Consider the following 26250-nt stretch of genomic DNA (forward strand, 5'->3'; position numbering starts at 1 on the left):
ATATGCAAAAAAAAAAAAAAGGCACTATTCTTCATTCATGTGTAAAAATCATTAAGAATTAGGATTTTGGCAGCACGCCTCTTCCAGGTTTTTGACCAAAAACGTGGATTGCCAGTAAAAACTGAAGGCACACAGGACACGAAGAGGCTTAGATAAAGCATTCTTCTAAATGCAAAGAAACCGGTTTGAAGAGATCTATAATCTAACACATGCTAACAGGGAAGATGTAAATAGCACACACGTACATATAGTTTGTATATGGAGACATATGGGACCATGTGAATGTAATATATTAAACATATATCATCAAGTATTTAATGCTTAATATAAGAGAACTGATGTAATTCCATGGATCAGAGGAACAATGGTGGCACTCAGCCATTTTCTGAGTAGCTGCTGTGTTTTTAAAAATAAAAAATCAGGGAGCTGCTGTAGCAGAGTCTGTAGCATTCACAGCATGACAAACAAATTAGAAAACAGCAGATGCAGCACAAATTAAGATGTATTTAGCACAGCAGCCCATCAGATGTGTGAAAGTCTTTTGTATATCAGCTTTGCAAGGTTGATATATTGCACTTTAGACAGCTGATAATGAACCCTTCTAGCAATTAGAGGTGGAAATACTGAGGATTTGAAATTGTGCTGTTCCCAGTGGGGGGAGGGGAAAAAAAACCTAAAACCCTTAGTGAGAAATTTACTGCTTTGTGTGTGCGCACTGGGTAAAACAAAGCAAATGTTTCAGTTTATGCACAGCCACAGTTTGAATTTCTTTTTTCACATTTAATGCTCGTGTAATTATTATCTAATTTTATATGTCATTTAATAAATGTGTATTTCACTGTTGATGTTATGTGAGTTTTATGGCCAGTACAATGTCTCTTCTTTTATGTTGTACATTATTTAGTCATCTGATGGGAGGACAGTAATTTCAGTAATCTAGTCTTCGAACAGCAATAACCCTTTTAATGGTTTAAGTAATTTATTTATATCTTTAGAGTTTTATTGTATTTTGCTTTTTTCTCTAATGTTTCTGCTACACTTCCTCTTTTTGTCGCACTTACCACAACCCAAAGCACAGACTAAAAACCTTGATGGAAGTTTTGCATATATGAAGGTTGTGGTTTTGAAGCCCAAACTCAGTTCTGTGCTTGATCCTCCTAGATGCTGAGTGCTCTCAGCTCCAAGGAGATGTAATGGAAATGGAGAGTACTTAACAGCTCACATGCCTGAGCCCCCTGAGGAGAACAGCATATTACAGCAGATCTGTCTGCTATATAGATAATAATAGTTTCCATTTATATAGGGCCTTTCATCTGAGAATCTCAAAATGTGCTACAGATTATGGATGTGCTACAGCAGTGACACTGTTATGGTTGCACAGAGGTTTGAAACTGCAGGCGTTAAAGCTCTTTGTTACTCGTGAACAAAAGAATGTATCTTTGTGCATCCTTACAAGATTTACAATGATCACTTTTTACAAAAAGTACAAATGCCTTTTCTGTGAAATAACGTATCTATTTAGTGTGAATTATAGATCCTTAAAAATGGCCTTGTGTTTGTGTGTGTCTGCGCCTGTTTTTTTATTGTTATATGTGTGTATTCCCTGCTCTCAGATGCTGTGCTGCTTGAAGGTGAGTGCCTTTTGAAAAAAACCACCAGCAGCACTGGACATGGGCAACAGGGAAGCCCAAGCTGAAAGAACACGCTCTGTACTGCTGTCTGCGTAGTGGTGTTGATGGTGATCAGTGTTTTCTACAGAAAGAGCACCAGCTGGTCTCATCATTGGTATCACTAGAACAGCAATATTGTGAAAATGTTTTGAGGGTCTCAGTCCATAGCTTACTCTTATGCAATCAGAAGTCTGAGCTATAATTAGAAGAATTATCCAGACCTCTGCAGATGGAGCATGGGAGAGACTTTGTGAAAAGTGTGTTCTTGCATAACATAGGTAGTATAGCTGCCAGCACATTGCACTTGGAGATCATGGGGAAGACGTGAGAGGTCCCATACATGAGTGACAGGGCTCCTTTCCTGTCATTCAGCATTGCTCTTGCTTTCATAGTTAAGCCATGCAGCTGATGACCAAATGAAATAAATTGTTCTGTGATTTCTACTGTTGCTGATCATAGCAAAAACTTTCTATCCTTGCTTTGCATTTATGGACCATGAAAATATGAGAATTGCTGGCATAATGGTGGGAACCTGCCTGCCTCTGATGTGATACTAGACTGGTCCACTGCCAAAGAAAATCAGGTCTGACTGGTTGTATGTGTGTTTGTGTGTCTGTAGCTGCCTCAACACTGATCTTTTGGGCTCTGTTGGCTAATTCTTTGCATTTTCAGTGCCAATGCACTTCAGTGATTCTTCTCCCTTGTCCATAATGCACTTAGTATATGTACTTAGTAATAGCATATGTACTATTTTGAGAGACCAAATCTTTACCAAATCTTGATATGGAATGAAGCATTCTGTGTAGCTACAATAGGAAGTTTAGTTAACTTCCAGAAGCAGTATATTCCAAGGTTCTGCAAATGGAAAGGCTGATAAACCCTATTATTCCCTAGCATTTTTTTTTAGTACTCTTTCTATGAGGGGTGAGTAAAATACCTACTGTGGGCATTTGTCATAGGACCCGTTTAGATTAGAGCAAAAGGATCTTCCCATGAGCAACAGTAAAGCTGTGATCCTGTCTTGGCTTTCAAGCCACAGCTTTTGACCTTCATTTCAAAGCTGTATAATATTGGTAGTTATTAACAGTGATCACTTGCTATGATAGTTTTTAAATTAGACCAGATTGCCAGCCAAAGCACTATGATTGCATTTAATCAGGAAATGAAGATGATGCTCTCCGGGCAAATGAGTTACCTTTGCATTACTCTAAAGAGAAAAAACCAATCAGGCAGGATTCTGTCATTTCCAGCCTTGTGCTTATCTAGATCCAGAATAACAATAATGGCCAATACATAAAACATTGCTTAACAATTTTGATTTTATAAAGCCATGGTACAGACTTATTCCCTGATGCAGGCTAAGCATCACTGTGACAGAGGCCAACAAGGTTATTTTCTGGGTCACTGATAGTTCATTTTTTATACTTACCATTTTTTTCTGTTCACTGTGCTCTGAATGATCACCTTAATTTCATTTTTTATGGCAGGAATGTAAATAAGCTATGACAGGTGACTAGGTAATAGCCAATTAAACGATGGAGATTTTACCAATGGTATTATTCCTGATGTAGTCGTGATTATTATTGTTTTTTAAAAAGTATGTACTTATGTAAAAATAGATCATGCTTGTATAGACAAGTTTTCTCTACACAAAATAAGAGAATTTATGATTTTTTGGGGTTTTTTTTCCATCATTCTGCTTTACTCTAATTTGTAGAGTACTTGCAAAAATGCAAGGATCTTTGCTGATAAACAAAAAGACAGGATTTTCAATGAATAGCTTTAGGAAATACGGAGTTAGATGCAGGGCAGCTTCAGTGATGCAGAGTTTCTACCAGGAAACCAGAGTAAGGAAGAAGAATTTTGCTTTTCCTGTTTTGTCCTTCTTGCTATGAGCTGGGCTGGAGGATAGATTAGGGACGTGTGAAATCACTAAGACCCTTGAGAAAGTATCAAGTACATGTAAATTTGTAAGTCAAGGGTTTTTCAGCAGTTTACCTTCCACTCTTACCTCAAAGAGAGGCATAATGAAAACTTTTTCCCAACTTTCCCTCTCACACCTACTCTGTCAATGTAGAAACATTTTTTCTTTTTATTACTAGTATCAGCTTCCAAAACATACTAATAATTTTAATTAAAATATGGTAAGCTTTAATTTGAGGAGTTTGCATATTTGTATTATGTCTATAATAGGTAAAATAGAGAAGGATGTGTGTGTGTGTGTGTGTGCAGTGTGATCAACAACATATTGGTATAAGCTGTCAAAAGAAGGCCCATCCTGTAACATTTCTAATGTATAGCCTCTTCCCTACCTAGAAAATGATAAGCCTTCCAAAGGGCCAGTGCTTCCCGTGAAGAAAACTCAACAGCCTATCCTCTCATCCTGATGAAAATGTAGACACTCAACACATTTTCCTCCACAATTGCAAATAGCTAATCATAATTAGGAACCCTGCTGTTGGGAAAACGGCTCACCCTGGCACTAAAAAAAAACCCACTGAAACTGTAATTTTCCTTTCTTGTATTCTCCAAATCTTTCTGAAGCACTGACTCAATTCCTACTAATTGTCTACAGTTTGCCTGAAAGTAACCCATGGACTCCTGCAGAAACAGCTCTTCCATTGACCCTTCAGTGCTCCCACCCCAACACTTTTTTCTGCTTTCCTACTGTAAATTAAGTGCTAATTGCATATTATGCATCATTCCTTCCTTCCTTCCTCCCTTTCTTTCTTATTCCAGCCTTTGGCATGAGACTTGTGCATCCATTTATTTCATTTATATCTTTCTCTTTTCCTCATAAAATGCTCCGATTGGTTTTGCTTACCTGAAAATTATTATCATTGCAAGCAGAATCTTCTAGTTAAAAATATGTCATTAAAGAAGAAATAATGATTAAGGTGTTTAAGAAGAATTAACAATCACTGGAAAGATAATAATGGTTTGAAGTGTAGCCAAAGACCGTTCACCCCTGCTGGGCAGTAAGCTTTATGAAATACCCCATGCCAGTTCCAGTATTCAAATATAAGCATCTATTAAACATTTCCATTATATATTTCCCCCATTTCACATACCATCAGTTATAAGCCATGGAAACCTGTTTTGGCCTCTTGAGATAATTTTCTTCTAGAGATCTGTGCCCTGTGTGCTGGTCTGTTAAACTCTGTATCTCCAATCAGCCTGGAAGTGTGTGAGCCCTGAGCTGGGATATACACCTTAGATCTTTTATTAAGGATAGTATTTGCTTCTCTTTGAAGCAAATTTGATTTATGCCAAACTCCTTTTTTGCTTTTAAACAAATGTGGGGATGTAAGTGGGATGCCAGTGCCAGCTTGCCTTGTTTTCATGTTCCCTGTAAAAGATATTCCTTCTCTAGCAGGGGGAGGGGACACAATAAACTGAATGCTATGATTTTTTTTTCTAGCCATCTGCATTTCTGTGACATTCCATTGAATTTGATTGGCATGCCATTAGCTTTATACTGTTTAAGAGAAATTCCTGCAGTATTTCTAGTGCATCCAAATAATTGAAAGACATGTCATGCAACATCTTCTTTTAATGACATGCATCACCATTCAGTACTATTGTAATGACATCTCTCCCGTTTCAGATGTCTAAACCAATATCTGTGATTTTCCAGTATCTCCCTGTATTGTGGTGTAGAGAACCAAGGGTTTTTAAATTATCTGAACCTTAGTGCTACTTGACAGAGGATGGTTTATTTTGTTTTGTTTTTTTCCTTTTTTTTTTTTTTTTGTAATGACATTTAACAGAAACCTTCAAAAACAAGCTAGTTTGAAATTTAAAAAACTTAAGTGCTCTCTTTATTTAAATTGCATCATTAATGCATATTTTTATGCCAAACCCAAGGAGTTAAGATGAAAACAGGAAATTCATTTAGTTCTGTCAGTTTACTATATGAGATCCCAGTATTAAGATTTTGTATGGGCACAAAAGCATAGCAGTTGCCTTCTCAGATACTAAACAGTTTTAGGAATCCTATTTTAAAATGGGAAATAACCAAAATTTCCAGCTGTTTGGCAGAGAAAGCTGTATTTCTGTTCACTATTACCTGGCTGCTAACATTATTGATGATTACTGCTTTCCAAATTTTTACTGCTGACCTCAAGTGTCTATTTTTGGCCCCCTAATATTCAGAGGGAGGAACAACATAGGTGTAGACACACTGTATGCTGTGTATACATACACACAATCTCACACATACAAGAAACAGATAATTAGATTGATTGATTGACAGATGGATGCATACCCACTATACTTTCCACAAAAAGGAAAGATTAAAACAGAGACTGCATGCAAATTCCCAGAACAGGACTTCACTTAGAAATGTTCTTGATACTTTAGTTGATGAAACTTATCTTAAAACCTGAAAAGTAAACAAAAATCTTGTTTCAAGAGCAGATTTTCATGAACTGACTTGTGCCTCATAGGTTAATTAGTATTCTAGGTTAGAATTTCTATTGTAAAAAAGAGAAATAGGGGAAACTTTTAAAATTAATGATCATTTAAGTTTAATTTTTAAAGGAAGTTTTTGCTTTGTTTTAGATGCTATGGATGCCGCACATTTTGTAAAAGTGATTTTGCAAAACAGTTCAGGATATTATGAATAAACACCTTGGAATTCAGGGATCTGAAAAGATTTTTCTTAGAAGTGTAGTACTCATGAAATGGAAAAGATTTAGATTTTACTTTTTTATTTTGGGTTTATTGTTTTTTCATGTGCAGTTTGTCAAAAAGAGCATTCCTTTAGAAATTCTGTGCTTGCTAAGAGATGGCTCTGGGAAAAATGTGATCAGAAGCAAAGTAAATTGGAAGGACTGCTAGTAAAAAACTGTTGATTGTAATTTGTGTCTTGTTCACTGTTGTATTTTTCAGGGCAGAATGAAGCAATTAACAAAATATTCTGCTAGAACACTCTGACACGTGACAGGAAGCTGCTTGCATATGTCATCACGTTTTCTAACGCCTCCCTCATTTCATATTTGCAATTGACATCAAATTGTGTTTTCTATTAAAGCATAGGACGTTGACAAAATACGATTTCTGATAACCACTCTGCAACATTGTGATAAGCAGTTTAACCTCCTCTCTTTTGATATGTATGGAGCAGTGCTGCTTACCTGTTTGTTATGGGACTTTGTGCTCTCCAGTGAATGCCACAGGTACATATCCTTTAGTATTAGCTTTTGAATTAATATCTCAGATTAGCTAAAACAAGTGTAAAAATTAATGTAGCCAGACAGGTCCCTATTGGTTATGCTTAAAAGGACACAGGAGTGTAATTTATTTTTTCTGTTGTTCATTGTAGTTTATGCACATCCTTTGCATCACATTCTATATGTTTGCCTGAGCATTTTGTAGCAAAATGCTCATTTTAGAGACTCCTGTTATAAGATAAGACACTTTCAATCTCATGGAATGAGATTTTTAGGAGATAGACTATTAGTATACTTAAAGCAAAGAATAAAAGTCAGCATGTGCCATATCAGTACCTGCTTTATTTATTTATTAATTTTAAGGAGGCCAGCATTGTGTCCTTCACTTACAAATGCATAAACATATATCTGCCACTTTTTACTAATTTTCTAAGGGAAGTGACTAAAGTATAAGGTCTGAGGACTGATTTTAAGTATCTGACATTAACAGATGCAATTGATGTTGTCAACAAGGCCAACATCATTGAAGTTATTCTGAAATATACTGATGCTATCAGAAATTTAAGTCTTTTTAAATTCTAAGGCAATTCTACCATGTATTCTTGTTTCAACTTTCACTCTACCCATAAGCATTTTTAAAATGGGCCCCAAATGAAATACAGTAGCTTACGTCTGACTCAGTCTGGAGTGAGAGCATTCAGGGGGAACTGATCATAGAAGTCACCTTCTGCTTGTGGACAAATTGTATTACAGCAACATCCACATGGGTTTCTTTTTCAGCTTCTTTGAAGAAAGAGGGTCAAGGGTTTTTCAGGGCAAGAAAGCGGCATGCTGGCAGGACATTCAATGTGCTTCATGTACTGTTTATTCAATGCAAAATCATGATCTGTTCCTGGAAGGGAAATAAAAATTCAGGATTCTCATCCTAGCAAACTTCTTTCATCCCTGCTCTGTGGAGTGAAGCACTTTCCTGTGTTTTCTGTCTCTTCATGAGTCTTACAGACTTTTATGCATAAACCAGCATGTTCTGGTTCTTAGGACAGTCAGCTGGGCATATGGGTGCTGTGGGTTTAAATTCCTCATGCTGAAGTGACAATCAAATTTTGGTCTCCTGTTTCTGGGTGAGAGTTTGATAGTTACAGCAATTACAGAAAATAAAAGTGTGGGAGGAAACATTAGTTTTATTTTTGTAAAAAGCTGGCAGTGACAGCTGTGCTTTGGGCTGAACTTGGCTGTCACTGAGGGGGAAGGTATGCTCTGCACGGCTTATAAGCACAGGGACATCTGATTTGTTAGTCAAACTTGACATTAAAGGAGAAAAAAGCACTGAAAATGTCTGCTTAGTTATAGGTGGATTAAATAGTCTTTTCTGAAGGGGAAGGAGCGAAGGACTCTCACAAAAGAAAACACTTGCCGCGGACACCAGCATATCAAGCATTGCCAAGTAACTAAAGGAGGCCACATAAATGGAGGGAATGTGCCTGGTCAGGCCAATCAATAATGGTGGTCTTGAAGCCTGGAACAATTTAGAAAAGCTCATGTTCTTGGCTACTGCAGCTTCCTTGCCTTGGTGGTTGGTGGCAAGGAGTAGCAGCAGAGGGGGTATTAGTGCCCCCTGCTCTCACCTTATTAGGTTTCTGAGTTTGATTTCAAGCGAAATATATAGTAAGAACTTACCTTTTTACGTCTGAACACCTGCGAATCTGTCTGCTAGCTTTTCGATCTGCTTTTTTTACAGAATGTTATATCCCAAACAAGCATATTAGAAGGGAAAAAAGAAATAAACATTAAAGGCTAATGCTAGTTCCCATTCCACTTTCTCTTTTAATTTGCTTCTACTTTATACTTTACATACACTTTACGTACATCATATAAGGAAAGTATTTTAAAGAGATGTTGATAAACTGGAGGTAACTTGAAGGCAGGCAAGCATGATGTGAAAGGGCTTGGAGAACTGACAGTTCAAGAAAGAGGGACAGAAGAAAAAAGCAGCTCAGGGGAGAAACATGGATTAGGGAGTGTCACAAGGCTGCTGGTGAGAAGGAGGGGAGGAACTCTTAAACACAGTGCCAGAATGTGAAAATCTGCACAGGAAAATGTACTTTCCATCAGACAAAGAGTAAGAGAGCCAGCTAAAATTTATTGTAATCTTCTGAGGTCAACATGGAAGCATCATAGTTGCTGATACTGAAAAAATAGGCTAGACAGATAAAGTATTTGAGGAAATTCAGTAGTGACAATCCAAACTCAGATGAACTATAAGTCCATTTCACCTCTTCTATCTAGGATTAAATATATTTTTGAGCATGGTAGATGGAAAGCTGTGAAAAGCTTGTGTGAGGCTCCTTAGTTGACTTTTTTTAATACTTTAGAACTGTGTCTAACCAAGGTATCCCCAAAAAGCATGATGATAATAAATACTGAAATAATGGATAAAAAAGATTACCCTAAATAGTCCCATTCAGTAGTGGGAATGCTAGTGTTTTATTTCAGAATTAGAAAAGAAGGAGGTATTTCTAAAGTAGCTGTTCTAAAATTCAACTCTAGTAAGGTATCACCGCTAGAGAAAACAAGTTACCACAGGTATAGCATGTCAATGACATTTTCCCTTCAAGTCACTTTAAATTATAAGTAAGACTTTTGCAGTTTTAAAAGGTGGAACATTAATTCATGAGGGTATTTTTTCCCTAAGAGTTTTGCACAGGCAAAATCAATAGTTCCCATGACATTCAACTTTATTATAATAAACCCATGATTTTTAAAATATTTTTTTATTATGTTGATATATTTCAATACTCCATTTTGATCTATGTCATGACAGCATCAGGGTAGAAAGAGCTCGATCTTGCAATGATTATTTAGAACCTTATGCAGATTAAGAAAGCCAAGTGAAGAAAAGGTCACTGTAAATTTTTCCTTGCTATGGTAAAATATTCCAGGTTGTATATTTCTCACATCAAGTGCAAACATGTGTGTGTTTCATTTTTTTTTTTTTATAAACTGTACAGACACTAGTTCCTGAATGTAGAGATAAACTGAACAAGAGAACTCTATGTTTTGAGGTTGTTCAGACCATCTAGCTTTAGGACTTGCTCCCTAGGCCCCTGTCAAGCCAATGTCTGGAGCAAAAACTGAGTTTTTTTACATTGCCCTGTCAAAGAGCTTCATTCCCACTGTTGACTACAGCCAAAACCTCTGACCTTGGGCTGAAAATCAGGTCCCCAGAGCTGTGGGATGTGAATGTCCACTGTGTGCTGTTGAGAGCTGATGTGTAAAATGACAAGAGAAAGAGTTTAAAAAGAAAAGCCAAGGATTTCATAATAATGAAAATCTGCAGTTACAGAAGGAACAAATATAGAAAGTGCAGCTCGGTTGTGATAATTTCTGCAGGATTCAGAGTGTATAATGTGGCAAGACTGGAACATTGTCTTGTTCCTTTGCATGAAGGAGAAGAAAAAAGGTGTCAAAGCAATGCAAATTAAATTATTTTGGTTATTAGATTCAAACATGAATTAGAATTTTTCTTTTGCCCCAGCCCAAAAATTCTGATTGGAACATGCTCCAATTCATAGTATGCACATGTGAATGAGAAAGGAGCTGAAATCCCAATATTTGATTTCCTAGCTGGCTTTTACATCTTTAATGGGTAAAGGTGAATTTGATATTTGGGTATTTGTGGGCATTATTCTTTAGCAATGTTAGTCAGAATTTATTCTCTGAAGTGAAATGGTGAGTGGTTTTTATTTGTGTTATTTTTAGACAATGATGGCAGAGGTGTGACTGTCCGGTTTGCTCACACTCCTGGTGTGCCCTAGAACACTGTGATCTTGAACTAGTAGGTCTGAGCATTTGTGGCCTAACTGTTAATTGCTCTGTGGCTACTGTCAAGTCATAATATTTTCATTGAGCTAGCCTAGTGAATAGAAGTGCAGCTGTTTTTTTTCCAAAATAATTGGATTTTCTGATTTTACATAATTAAATTCAAGGTAGGCTATTTGATAGGCTATCAGTATTTTCCAGTGAAGTACATTTTCTATAGATTGTCTGTTATCTAGGAAAAAAATATACTTCATTGTGAAATCTTTTTTCTTGAGATATTAAACATTGATTTATTGATAAGGGTTCTTTTCTGTATCAAAAAATCCTTCTGGGATAAATGGCTTCAAGTCAGAGAATGTAGAGTTAGTAAAAGCTATCAAAACTATTACCTGACTTTATTGTTTGCCACATTTTATTTCAATATTCACAACTGGGGAGTTTGAAATATCTTTATTGAGTGCAACTGACTAGTAATTAATCTTTCAACCCTCAAATATTAGTCATTTTTCACAGCATTTTATCAAGGTCATCATAACTCCATATTGCAGGTGCTAACACTTATAACTTGTGACTTTTATGAATTTTAAAGATATGTAAGAAAATAAGCATTTTAACTGCTCATCATTCAGCAAAATTGCAGATGAAATTACAGGCTGGAAGAAGAGAATGGTGGCAATAAGTCCTGACTGAATAAAAGTAGTTGTAGGTGTGAGTCTCATAACTCCATTCCCTTGAACCTCAGTGAAAGAGAAAGAATGAAAAAGCAGATTTGCTACCACAACTAAATGCTTCCCCCTGGCACGTTTCAAAGGTATGGCTAGTGGTCTTGAGTACATTGATCTGTGGCATCAGGAAGAGCTGAATTTTCTAGACAACCATAGGTAGGGTGAAGCTCATACTACTAAGCAAAAGGCTAGTGTTGAGAATGACTCTACAACCATTTTTAGATTTTGAACTGAATGTAGTCCATCAGTGAAAGGATGCCTATGACAGCCAGGAATTTTTCATAGCTAAGGGTAGGGTTTTTTTTATTTGTCTACCAGCACCATCTCCATCTTGCTTGTGTTTGTCTTCATCCAGATGTTAACTGATATGTTCATCTCCTACCATTGATGATAATAGACTGACCAATAGAAAATATTATTCTGTAAAGAGCATGGACATCTATCTGTATAGGACTTGTGTTCAGGTTTTTCTGATAGCTGTTTATAGGTCTTGATCAGGACCAGATGAAGCCAAAATATTACAGACCTGTGCATAGAGAGATTCTAAGGCAACTGATGTCTCAGAAAGTAGTAGCTAAATTCTTGCATGCCATCCCTTTCAGGCATACTTTTTAGCAGAGGTTGTTTGTCCTAGGCTGCTACATTCTTGAATAGTTTGGAGTCACTGCATATAATACAGACCTCAAGGACTGGCACTCAGTGACTGAGCATCTCTTCATTTATTGTTCTGACACCTATCATAAGCATTATATATTCATATCCTCACTAACTTCTCATTTGTTGTGCTTTAACCCTAGCCGGCAACTAAGCCCCACGCAGCCACTTGCTCACTCCCCCCACAGTGGGATGGGGGAGAGGGTCAGAAAAAGTGAGAAAACGTGGGCTGAAATAAAGACAGTTTAATAAAGTAAAAGCCATGCATGCAAGCAAAGCAACACAAGGAGTTAATTCACCACTCCCCAAGGGCAGACAGGTGCTCAGCCATCCCCAAGGAAGCCGGGCTCCATCACGTAACATGTAATGGTTACTTGGGAAGACAAATGTCATCACTCTGAAAGTCCACCCCTTCCTTCTTTCCCCAGCTTTATCTGCTGAGTGTGATGCCATATGGTATGGAATATCCCTCAGATCAGTTGGGATCAGCTGCCCTGGCTGTGTCCCCTCCCAGCTTCTTGTTCCCCCCCAGCCTACTCATTGGTGGGGTGGGTGAGGGGCAGAAAAGCCACTGGCTCTGTGCAAGCACTGCTCAGCAGTAACTAACACATCCCTGTGTTGTCAACCCTGTTTCCAGTACAAATCCAAAAAAGAGCCGCATACCATCTACTGTGGAGAAAATTAACTGTATCCCAGCCAAAACCAGCACATCATTTTATGAATGCAATTAATGATATTCATGTCTGTCAACTCTTAGATTAGGTAGATGTTGGTTCAAAGGAAGATGAAAGCCAAAATTTGCCTGACTACAAAGGATGTATTGCATTGTATTGCAGAAAAGAGGGAGAAACTAGCTAGTTAAATATATTGGATCACTACATACATTTGTCTCTTTGATGGTGAAATGGGGAATGATCACCTATTTCTAACAGACATATAACATGTTTATTAAAATAAACATAATAAACACATTAGAATGTGTTTCTGCAGGTATGCAAGTGTTTAGTAAGGGAAATAGAAGTTCACCAGCAAACAAGCTCTGCTGTAATCTTTTTGTATTTGTTACCACCTTTACAACAGAAGAAAAAACCCTCTGTCCTTTTAGGTACGTAACTGTTTGACAGACAACAGTTTATATTGAGCTAGCTGGAAAAGTTGAACTAATGCAATCCAAATTTTAACTATTTTAGTCTTGCAAGGGGAAATGACATACATGAATCAAAGCTAGTCCTGTCAGCAGTAAATCAAATTACTTATTGTACCTTACAATTCTAAATTACTCACACAGCACAAGCTACACTAATCCTACATATATTCAACAACTTGAATAGAAAAAAAATATTTTTGCCTGAAAGAATGTAGAATATTCCTTAAAATAAAGCAATGCTTACATTGCATCAGGGCTGATGCATAAAAGATTGCATCAGAGTGTTTTTCATACACTGGTATGTAGTATCTGACACTTGAGATGAGAGCCAGCATCCTTCAAGATCTCTATTCAGACTTTTCTGAGTTTCCTACTAGTGGAATTGTAAAGCATAATTTCAACTGTGATTTAAAGCAAAACCCAGCTGCAGTACGTAGTTAAGTCAATACTCACATGCAAGTGGTGGCTGCACATTTCTAGTTCATCTCAGAGTAGCAGAATTACAAACCCAATTTGTTTATGTAAATCTGAAGTGGTTCATAGAATCACAGAATTGTTTACTTTGGAACAGATTTTTAAAGATCACCTAGTCCAACCTCCTGCCATGGGCAGGAACATCTTTCACTAGATCAGGTTTCTCAAAGTCCCATGCAGCCTGACCTTGAACACTTCCAAGTGTATAAGGTATAAGGCATCCACAGATTCTCTGGGCAACCTGTTCCTGTGTCTCACCACCCTCTTTGTAAAAAAATTCTTCCTTAATCAAATCTAAACCTACCCTCTTTCAGTTTAAAACCACTGCCTGTTTTCCTGTCACTACAGGTCTTGGTAAAAAGTCCCTCTCCATCTTTCTTATTCTTCCCCTTTATCTATTGAAAGGCTGCAATAAGGTCTCCCTATAGCCTTCTCTTCTCCAGGCTGAACCAGCCTAACTCTCTTAGCCTTTCCTTACAGAAGAGGTGTTCCAGCCTTCTCATCATTTTTGTGGCCCCCCTCTGGACTCACTCCAACAGCTCTGTCTTTCTTGTGCTGGGGGCTCCTGAGCTCCGGGTGGAGTCTCATGAGAGCAGAGCAGAGAGGGAGAATCACCTCCCTCGGCCTGCTGGCCACCCTTTCTATGCAGCCCAGGATATGACTGGCTTTCTGGGCTGCAAGCAGACATTGCTGGCTCATGTCCAATTTTTCATCTACTACAATTCCCAAGTCCTTCTCTGCTTTCAATCCCTTCACCCCCCATCCTGCACTGATACTAGGGATTGTACTGACCCTGGTGCAGGATTGGCTTTGTTGAACTTCAGGAGGATTGCATGGGCCTACTCCTCAAGCCTGTCGAGTTCCACCTGGATGGCTTCCCTTCCCTCTAGGGAATGAACCGCACCACTCAGCTTTGTGTCATCTGTAAACTTGTTTAGGAAGCACTCAATTGCACTATGTTGAGGATGAAGATATTAAATAATATTGGTTCTAGTAGGGAGCCTTGAGGGACATCACTTGTTACTGGTATCTGCTTGCACATTGAGCCATCGGCAGTAACTTTTGGAGGCAGCTGTCATCCAATTCCTTATCTACCTACCAGTCCATTCATCAAGCGCACATCTCTCCATTTATCAGCAAGAATGTTGCATATGTTATCAAATGCCTTAGGTAGGTGACAACTGTAGCTCTTCCCTGGTCCACTGAGGCAGTCACTCCATCATAGAACGTCACTAGGTTAATCAGTTTATGCATTTAAATCCAACATTGCCTATACTGATTATAAGGTTAAGGTAGACAACATACTATTAAGATATTTACCTTAAGTCTCTGTGCCAGAGAAACAGAAATGAGATGTGTTTGGTTACTGAGGTATCCATGAGAAATAGCAGTATTTCTCACATGCTGTTTTGAAAGGTACCCTTTGTGTTATCTGTAGGGCCAGACTGTGCAGGAACCTGGCATACTCATCCCTCATGAGGTAGGAAGCATCCTCTACATATTTTTGTACTTTTTATGCCTGGGAATGGCATGGTAACAGTGACACCTGCTCAGAAGCAGTTCTCATTCGTTGTGGTTCCGCATGTGATTTGGGGTTGACTTAGAATGAAATACAAGCATAAAACTTGTAAATCAAAAGGACAGAAAAATTGCAAGGAAGTAATATTTAAAATTAAAAACTATCTCTGGTGTTTCAAGCTTTTGAAACTTACCAAAAAATAGAGGGAAGTTAAAAGCATTTTGTAGGTCACACAGGAGACAAATGGTACTGCTTTTCCTGCCCTCTTTTTTTGATTAGACATGTAATAAATTTGTGGGCCACTTCTGAATTTCTTCTCTGAAGTAAGCTGGGGGTGGTAGGTGTTTCTGGAGGGATTCCAGTGTGGTTTTGGAGTGTTGTGTTCCATTTTGCACAAAAATCTCCCTTTATGCCTATCTCCACCTGAGACTCTCAGTATCTATATATACTCAGACTAACTGAATGTACTTCATGCTTCATATTGCTTAATTAGAGAGGAGAAACATTAGCTTAGTCACAGATACTCATTGATGTCTGAAGATTTTATAAATTTCCCCTCCCCCCACCCCGGTCACCTCAAATGTTGTGTTTTCCTTAAAGTTGAAATATTGTAAATAATATTTTAATATATTTTCCTGAATAAGAAAATAATTATATTACAGACATGTAAATTTTTCTGAAATACAAAACCTAGTTTGAGATTTGATGCCATGGTCATTAATGATATATAATAATGTTGTAAATGAGATAACTATAACGTTAGATTCTCTGGGCAAGGTTAATAGATTCAGTGCAACTCTACCAAGATATTGTTGCTGACATTTCCCCATTTCTTTCAGAAAAGCCTTTATAAACCCTCAACTTGTAAATTGGACGGATTAAGTCCCGGTGGAGAAAGCCTTAGATTTAGTGTTTTTAATTTCCTAAGTTACTGAGTAGGAACCAAGTTCATAACTATAGCCAAATATGACTAGGGTACTCTATCAGTTTTCTTGGTTATTCCCAGCCAACATCTTTCTTAATAAAAGAAACCTACCAATATTGCTAACAAATGTTAACTTATAATGTGCCCAAAACTGTGTGTAAAGTTGGACTGAATTTATTTGTTTATTTATTTTCTGATTCCTGGAAATGCCTTAATATGGGACCTTCTTTCTTTATTTCTCATCAGTTTTCATAGCATAGAATTTATTTCTATAATAGAATGTATGTGTTGGAAAATTTCCCCAGCCTCTTGCTTTTCAATATACATGGCTCAAACTGTACTAACATCCTTGAAGGTCTCCTGGTTAGTTTGGTCTGTGATTAAAACACGGAGACACTGTGCTTTCTTTAATGTCTTCTAAAAGAAAGACAATACCTAGAGCTAAAATATGCAGGCAGATTTTACAAGTAATCTCATAGGCTAATGCAGAAATGTGATAACTTCCAGAAGGCTACCATCAAGACTTAAGAAATTCCTTTCTTCTCCATAGAGAATCAAAGTATTTTGATGGTGCAACCTCATTTGCAGGGTATTTATTGCTTTGCAGTACAGGTAAGCATGGTCTCTCTCATTCACGTTGCATAGCTGTGTGTCCTTCTTGGATCCTGCACTCCATTTCTTTACACATGCTTATGTTACTTATAAGAGTGGAACAGGGATGTTTCTAGGCAGAAACATGAAGTCAAGATATTCACCCATTTAAAATATTATATAGAATTTCATATGGTGTTACTATTAATTTAATTTTTAGCTTCAGATTAGCTTTCAGTTCTGGGGCACCTACTAGACATTTCAGGAGATCTAATTTTCCTGACTACATTATTTTATAAGCAATCTACTTCATCACAAGGAAATATTAAAAACTATCTGCATTTTTAACACAAAGGTAATCTGTCCTTTGGAGATATTTCACATACAAAGATTAATAATTTACATGTGTTGCTATAGCAACTATATATCAAAGTACAATAAGTCTAGACTGCGCTATTCATGCCCTTTGAAACGAAAATCAAATGTAAATATCAAGTTTTTGATTCAAGCTGCCTGGAATAATTTACTAAAAATTAAAACACTAGTAGTTTTTTCTTCCCTGGACTGTCTGCTTTTAGAATGAATTTTAAAGCCTCACAGCATACCCATGGTTTTCCCAGTGTGAGTTAACATGTTATGCTCTTAGACTTTTTCTATAGGCATCCCTTATGTGCCTGTTTAAAGTAATTCTGATTGAACAGCGACAGGAAAAATATTCATTAATATAATAATAAACTATTTCTTAATCAATAATAGACACAATTGGTTTTCATTTACCTCTCAGACAGGTGGGTACAAAATATCCTTGAAAATAATTTGTGTCCCTTTATCACTTCATTATTTTTAGAGAAAGAAAGAAAGAAAGACTAAAAGAAATCAATGCCTTTAGACAGCTCTGTAGCCTCAAGTGATGCTGATAGCTTGGTTTAAAAGAAGGACTCACTGGGTAAGAGTCTGATGTGTGGTGTACCACTTCCTTCTTACAGTTCACTAAGTGCTTTTTCTGCATTTAAAAAATGAAAAGGAAAGTGGTGTGAAATCTATTTCTTATTCATTTATACTATTTTTGAAAGGTATGACAAGCATTGTTGGTTATCATTAGATAGGCCAAAACCAGAGGAAGTGTCTGTAATGCATTTTGAGCACTACATAGTAATTACTTGTTGCATCATCAAAGGTATGAAATGATCCACATGAGAGCTATGATTCCTGAGCTTAGAAAAATATCTGTCCACAGAGTGAGGAAGAGTGGAAGAGATTAAGACGTAATGTCAATTCATAAGTGGCATAGAAAAAGTGAATAAGGAATGTCTATATCTTCTCCCAGTATGAAAATAAGGGGGCATCAAATGAGGTAGCAGACAGTGCATTCAAAATAAGAAAGGAGGTAGTTTTTCAGTAAATACGTGAAGTTCTTTCCACAAAATACATGAATGCTTGAAGTTTACAAGGGTTCAAAAAGCAATCAAGCTATAAATGGGAAAAACCTAGCGTGTGTTTTTAAACACGGAGATGGCTCAGAAGGTGCTGCAGCTAAAAATAGTGAAGACTGGGAGTGATTCTGGAGAAGTTTTGGGTTTGTTTTTTTTTTTGTAAGAGCTCTGTTTCTTACAAAAAAAATCCTTAGGTATTCCTTATTGGCCAGTCTCAGAGAAAGGGTTACTGGGCAGGATAGATATTTTGTGTGACGTTGTAATGTGGTGGTTTTTTTTCTGTTTATTATGTCAAGCAGTGGTAAAAATGAGAGAAGAGAAGAAAAAAAGAAGAAGGATTTAAAATTATTTTAAAAGGAAGTTTGCGCCTTCTGTCAGCACCTTATACTATCAACTTAACAAACATTTGTACATTAATTTCTCCAGGAGCTTGTGTTTTGTGTTTTTGACCTCCATAAAGTCCAGAACAGACTCTGTACTGCTATAAAAATAGTGGGAAGCTTAGGACTTCTTCTTTCAGAAATGTTGAAATATTGGATGCAATTTCCTGTGTCCTGAAGACCTAGTCAGCGGAACATTAATCACATATAGTGCAAAATGTATTCAGCATGTCTTCTTTATCTGTTTCTTCTCCTGCAAAAGGAGAGAAGTTGGTGAAGTAGTTGACTTCCAGTTGGAAATTTGGAATGAGTGGCCAAAACCGGGCATTTTCTAGCCGCTCATACATACTAAATCTATGAGCAATAGCAAGTTAGACCCACATGTCTCATGTGTTTAATTTCATGAGCTGGAAAGGGTGAGAGCTCCAGGGAGCACACCACCTTTATGTAGATAAAATGAGAAGACATATACCTTTGTACTTTGCCTTGTCTTCTCCTTACTTTAGTCTTTTGTTCTAGCTTGAGAAAAATGTGATTGAAATTTTAAGGATGAAAAATTACACCCCAGTTACAAAAGTGTGTACTTGTAGGTTTGGATTCTTTTAAATCAAAGATATTTGAATTTATTGGTAAAAGCTTTAGGATAAAAGGTATTTCCATATGAAAACAGTTTGGCTTATGATCTAAAGTCAAATTTCAGTTGAATTCACTGCTTAAAAATTACTTCAGATAGTCCACTGCTGCTTAATTAAGGATACAGGGTCAGTTTAGGTCGGTGTAAAGGCATAGGTGTACATGGGAGTACAGTGAAGTTTCTACTGCCATAGTTAATGCTGTACCTGGTTTATAGGTAGCTTGAGAGCTTCACTCTTCCAAGTAAGACCCAACTGCCATCTATCAGAAATGCTAAATAAATCTGTAGAGGAGACAAACCTCAAATGTTTCAGTCTTTTATTTAGGAAAAAATATATCTGCAGTAGATTTTCTTTAAATTATTTAAGAATTTTTTCTTTCTTCCACATATTTAATTCTTTCCAGGCTTGGAAGGCTTTGAGTACTGCATATTAAAAATATCTTTCTTCACTGGAGTCTTGCTCTTAATAACTAACTAACTAAATAAAAATCATATGTTGTTTGTGAACAAGACCCATGGTGGATAGCTAAGATTTTAAATATTTAAACCTGTTCCACTTACAGCATACTCTATATTCTTCTTCCTTCCCAGCAGTGAACACAAGACTGCACAAGTGCATCTCTACTCTTGTTTTAGGCTATCATTGTCTTCAAAGAAAATAACATCAAAATAACAATAATAAAAATAAAAGGTTTTGGGACAATAAGTCCTCTAGTAACCTTCTTTTTAATTCCATGGTGGAATTGTTCATAATTAATTATTTATATAAGTATTTTAAATGGATATTTCAACAGTTGTTTCGAGGACACCTATATATACATAGATGTTGAACTGTCCATCATTTCTAGGTGTGTAGTTATTTCAAAATACAGCAAGGTTTTCTCCTTGCCTGAGTTGATCTATTAGTGGTCTGAAATTATAATCTGAAGTTCAGTACAAGAATTTATACTAACAAAGCAGTCATATAAAACCTGTGAAGTTAGGCAAAATCTTCCATGAGTCCCGTTAGACTGAGTGTGCAAGCACAGGTACACAAAGGGGAAATAAGAATCATGGCCTTTTCATATCTCTGTCTTTTATGGCAAAAGTGTTTTTTAAAGTAAGTCTGGAATGGGCAGAGAATATATTTTAGAAAGTGTTCCCCCCCCTTCCTGAACTTTTGAATTATTTTTTAAAATGTAAATTTAGTTATATCAGTAAATTAATTCCCAGAGAAATCAGTTTAGCAAGAATTAATTTGTCCTTGTAAATGTTTGTCTAGTCCCATTGACAGAAATGTGGTATTGAATAAGAGAATTCTAGCTGTATATGTATATGAATATACGAATAAGAATAAAAGCTGGACTGGAAAAGAGGCAATAAATGAAAAGCCCTAGACTGTCCATATAGCTGAAAACACATAAGACACTCCCTTCAGATGATGTATCAGTGTTAAAGAGTAGCTAATGAAAAAGCCTTTCCTCTGCATCTTCCAAAGGTGTGGGCTGACGGTCTGACCTTGAAAAGACAGATGCAGGAGTTCCCATGTAAATATATCCCAAAAAATTAAGAGATGAGGTAAGCAGTTTCTAGCTAGATAGAAAGGGTCAGAGGTGCTGGTGGTTTTTCTCTACTTGTATGGAGCCTATTGATGGAGCTACCAGTCTCAGACAATGTTCTCAGCTGTCAGGCACCATGAAGCTTTCAGCTGCTAATTAAGAGCATTTATGCATTTCCTGGGAAAATGGCTTTTCCATATTTTACCTATTTGTTCTGGGGAATGTGGATGTTTGCTGAATCCTTTTGTTTCATTGATAGAAACAGGACTGTGACACTAGCGACGGGTCTCTAATCTCTATGTCTCCCTACCAGAAGTTATCACAGCACACCACGCTCCTGCATGTATCAGCAGAGCAAAGTGTTCTTGTTTGTAGATGTTTCAGTCATCTTAAGTATTGCTTGAATGTGTTGGACAACTGACACATAAGGAAAAATCCTGATATTAAATACCTATTTGTGAATCCAAGCCTCAAAAGCTACGTTCTCCACTGATCAGGGGACTCAACAGTATCTGGCTTCTGCAAGGGCTTTGCTGTCAAAAAAGCTAGTCTCATTGTTACCAGTTCCTTACTGAATTTATAACATGCAGTTGGTATTTGAGGCACAAAAGGAAAATTCCTTGAGGTGAGAAGAACTGAAGCCCGAGATCGTGGCAATACTGTTTGGATTTTTGAAGAAATTTACCATCTAAGCATATTTTGGAATGGTCAGAGAAGAGAATTTGGGAGGTGATCATTTTTCTTTCACTTTTCTCAAAGTTGTATTATAGATTTACTTCCTGTAGCACTGCCATTTTAGCAGAGCAAGACACCCAGATATTCTGTGTCACTGCAGCATACGTAGTGAAAGCGGTGGTGAAGGTTCCTGTTTCCACTAGGAAAGAAAGCAATCTCTGCAGGGCAAGGCACCATGTTGCAGTATACTAGTTTAATGCCAAAAGCCGCTCCAGAGAATGAGAAGAATCATCTGACATACCTTAGAAGTTGGTCTTCTAGTCCTTGTTTCTGAATCTATTCTGCCATAGTCCAGGACCTGTTACACATTTGTAATTCTAGATGTTGGTCAGATCTATCCTTGAAGACTAAGGAGAGAAATCCCCTTCCCCATTTTTGCATTCCTCTCCATGCATACACATTTGCACAATCATTCCAGCTAAAATCATGGAAACATTTAAGGTCAGGTTGGACAGGGCTTTGAGCAAGATGATCTAGTTCAGGTTATTCCTGCTCATTGCTGAGGTCATTGAACTAGATGACCTTTAATGGTCCCTTCTAAAACCTCTATACTTACATAACAATCACTTTACAAAAGATTTACCAGGGGTATTGATATTTGATCTAGAAAAGGTATAAGTATTACATTAATAACAATTGAATTTAAAAACCATCTCTGAAGGTCGTCTTGTCCAAACTTCTGCTTCGGAGTTGGATCAGGTTGCTTAGGGCCTAGTCCAGATGAGTTTGAACATCTCTACACCTTCTCTGATCAACCTGTTCCAGTGCACAACCTCTCTCACGGGAAAACCTTCCTTCTTTGTGTTTGATTAGCCAGTTAGTCCTGCTGCTTCAGATTGACACCACTGACTCTCATTGGTTTTCTGTGCACATCTGAAAAGAGTCTGGCTCTGTCTTCTCTAGATTCCCCTTTTCACAGCTGAAGACTGCAATTAGCTATCTCTGTAGACTTCTCCAGGAGAAGCGAACTCAGCTGTCTACCTCTCCTGATGTGAAGCTTGCTGGAGTGATAATAATGTGTTTGCTGCCGAAAACACTGTGGCTGTGAATAAAATCTCTTCATCTTTCAGGCTGGGCAAGGGATAACTGCATTTCTTCAACAGCTATCTTTTGTGACCTTGTCTTTTAACACCTTTCTTCGAATGCTTAAGCAAGAAAAGGAACAGGTTTTGGGTGCATGGTACCAGGAATTAAAAGTAATTTTTAAAGTACCACAGGCAGAAGAGTAGAACAATTAAAAGCTCTGTCAGACTTGTTACTCTCTGGGAACACAAGACAGCAGAAACAAGACTGCTGAAGGGAATTTCATAAAGTGCTTGTCCTATATCTGTAAGCAACATGAGCCAGTAAAATGGGAGACAATCTGAAGGTTGCCACCTTTAGCATTTGCCTTATTTTGTTCTATGCAGCATGTGATATATTCAGCAGTTTTGAATTGAACAGGGAAGGCTGAACACAGCACAGTAATTCAGAGGACTGAGAGAGTTACTGAGCACTATATAATGATAACACATGGCCAGAGAGACTAGAAAGTGCTGGTGATAAGAGGCAAGGGAGCCAAATCTTGCAGAGGGTGAGGGGCTGAGTTTCTGATTAAAAATAATGGTTGATGACTGCAGTGTGGGAAGGAAAAGCAGAGGCCTGGAGGACAATCATGAGCAAAGCAAGCTGGATTTGTTATGCAAATAAAGTTTTAGTCCCAAATGTTCAGACTAACCTTTGGAGGTATCTGAGAATCCAAAACAGCACAAACCCAATGGAAAACAGAACTGCAAAGAGCAAAAAAATCACTACTGCGTAAGTGATCTAAAAAGTGAATTTCTTACTAATGAGTTTAAAATAAGTGTTGTAACCTCTGGTGTTATCAAATGGATCTTCTCTTTTTAAGGATAGGAGGAAGTACAGAAAAAGGAATCATCTGGGAAGAAATTTGAGGATGTTTTCCAGGAGTAAGAAAGCTCTCAGAAGACTACACACTAGAGGAGCAATAAGGGTTTAAGTGTCCCATGGTTTGGCATCTGAAATATTTGATTTGAAGATGACTCAAAACTACCAAGAGAAGAGGTGCTGGCCAGGTATTTTTCACCATAGAACAGACTGAAGAATCCTGAAACTTGATTTTTTGGATGCTGTTGAAAATAAGAAATTTTTATTGCAGAGATATAAAATGGTTAAGCACAATGCCAGGACTGAAATATTTTTGTTTATCTGGTGGAAACTTTTGGGGCCTATGGATGTGTGTTTCACTTTCCATTGGCAGACTGTCACTTACGCGTGAGATAAAACAGAACATAGTCAATGCTAGCCAGGTCATGCTGAGGACTTTATCTCAGATGCTCTCACCATGCCAGCATTCATTATTTTCTGAGCTTGGGGGTGGCATTGTTGCTTAGCCTGGCTGCTCTGGGCATGGCCATGTTCTGGAAGAGTCAGTGGAGGGCTTGTTCTGGGTGTCTTGTCACCAAAGTATGTCAGCATTGCTCTGACACAGCACTAGGATCATCCCTGAGTGACCTCTCCAAACACAATCGATAGTATTGCCTACAATTTTTTACTTCTGTAGCTTAAAGTTTTTGTGCCTTCACTTAGGCATTACATGTAAAGTGATGTAGGATTTGTATTTGTCTCTTCCAGTGCTGTCTTTGCCTTTTGATGGTTATATAAACCCAACTTAAATATTTTTTTTCTGTTTGTCTATTCACTTGTTTAATAAAGCTTATTTGTGGTTGCTGGGGAACTGGACTCTGCAATCAGGCTTTGTATGTTCCTCCTGAAATCTGCTCTTTTTCTTTATTTGCTTATGAGTTCAGCACTGGAGACATCTTTCCACAAGGTCACACATACGTCTGAAGGCTGTTACTAAAGCAGCCCAATACCACTTTTTGATGTGACTTTTAAAAAGACTCTATTTTAAGTGTATCCTTGCATCAGATACTATTTTATTTTAATGCTTTAGTTCACTTTGGTGTATGTAGGTAGGAGCTGCTCACTAGAGATATCTCTTACACCTCCTCCTCTTTTTGCTTCTGCCCACATCATCCCATACACTGTTCCCTATATTGTCTAGTGTATCTTCTCTTTTTTTTTCTTTTTTTCTTTTTTTTTTTTTTTGTATTATGCTTGAATGCTCTGTAATAAATCCTTCTCTCAACTGCATATTCTGAGGCTTCTCCTGTTGGCAGTGATTCATTCATGTATCCCAGATCATAATTCAGACTGCTGTGTGCAGAGAAACCTAAGAAAGCCACATCTGTCCTTCAGGAAACATTTCATTGGTGCAAAATGTTAGCTGTGGGGTACATTGTTGTCTTCTTACTAAAGTCCTCTGTGATTAGATGCAGTAGATGGAGACTGTCTTGGAAGCATGCATTAGCATTAGAACAGTCCTTTTGTGAACGTGCAGAGAGGTCAATAAGTACATGAATATAAATTAGCTTGGTGGACTAGTGCGGCCATTAGCTGGGTCGAGTGTTCCTATTCTATATAATTGTTTGGTGCACCTGAATTAATTTGAGTGTTTAAATCCTGCATATTAATTCTGTGCTGCAGGATGTAAAGCTTTAGACTAATCCCTTTAATACTCTTCAGTATAAACACTTTAATCAAGCAACAGCTTTATAATTAGTTCTACTTTCAGACTGGATATAATTTACTCCTTTTATTGCTCACAACTTATTCCAACTTTTAATCGCAATAATTAGACAGACTTCAGAATGTAAGCTTAAATGGTGTCTCATAGAAACCAGGATAGCTGGAAACGGTAGAATCGTAAAACCCCAAACTTTACAGAAAAAACATTCTGCCCCACTTTTGTTTTCCAAGACAACACCAAGAGTATGTCTTCATTTTGCCTTTTAAACATAAGATTAAAATTATACTGTTAAAATTATAGAAGTGAGTGCAGGAGCCAAATTTACTTCTTTATTTCTTTATTTATTTAGTTATTAGTGTGATTCAATAAAATTATGTGTATTTCTTCTATTGTGTGTAAAAAAAAATGCTGACATGATTATAATATTCCCTATATACAGTAAAACTCCTGGGAAGTAAACAGTGATTTAGCTTCTCAAGGGCTGATTTATTCTCCTTTTTATCTGTTTTCCCAATGAACACTTTGAAGAACAAATCATCTTCACAATATGAACATTTTGATAATCATGATAGTCATGTTACATTGTTTGGAAGGTAGCATTTTAAAATGAGTCTTGAATTGACATTTGAATTAAGTACATTAAGACAGTTATTTGTGTTAATTACATACCGACCAGTAGATTATTAAAACCACATTTGTTCAGCTTGGGTAAAGCTGTAGGAGAGGAACCTTACAAGCATTGTTAAATATTAATGAATATGCTTTTAATAATCAATTGAACCACATTTACCATATACTAAATGTCTTAATAAATCTAAGTGTAATGCATGTTGAAACATTGGATATAAAGAAGTTATTTCAAATTAGTCCAGTGTAAATATGGTTGGAAAAGTAGTAGTTAGTCTTTTTTTTTTTCCATGCTTATTAGTAAATTATTTTGTGCTGCATATTTTCTTCCTGATGATTTCTTTTCATGTCATCATGACAATTTCTTTTCTACTGAGCCATTGTAACTGAAAGCACACCACATATTGCATGCATCTTGTTTCTCCTACCTGATACGATGGAGTTGCTGACTCCATAGAAAAGCTAAAAGGGAAAAAATTCTTTATCCCTTTCAAAAAAAAATCTTGATTACACACACACACACACATATATATAATTTAAGTGATATTAAAAGAATTATGCTATTTAAGGAAAACTGTTACTGCAAAATTAACATTTATATATATATATATAT

The sequence above is a fragment of the Falco cherrug genome, chromosome Z, assembly GCF_023634085.1.
Source record: "Falco cherrug isolate bFalChe1 chromosome Z, bFalChe1.pri, whole genome shotgun sequence".
Classification (NCBI taxonomy): domain Eukaryota; kingdom Metazoa; phylum Chordata; class Aves; order Falconiformes; family Falconidae; genus Falco; species Falco cherrug.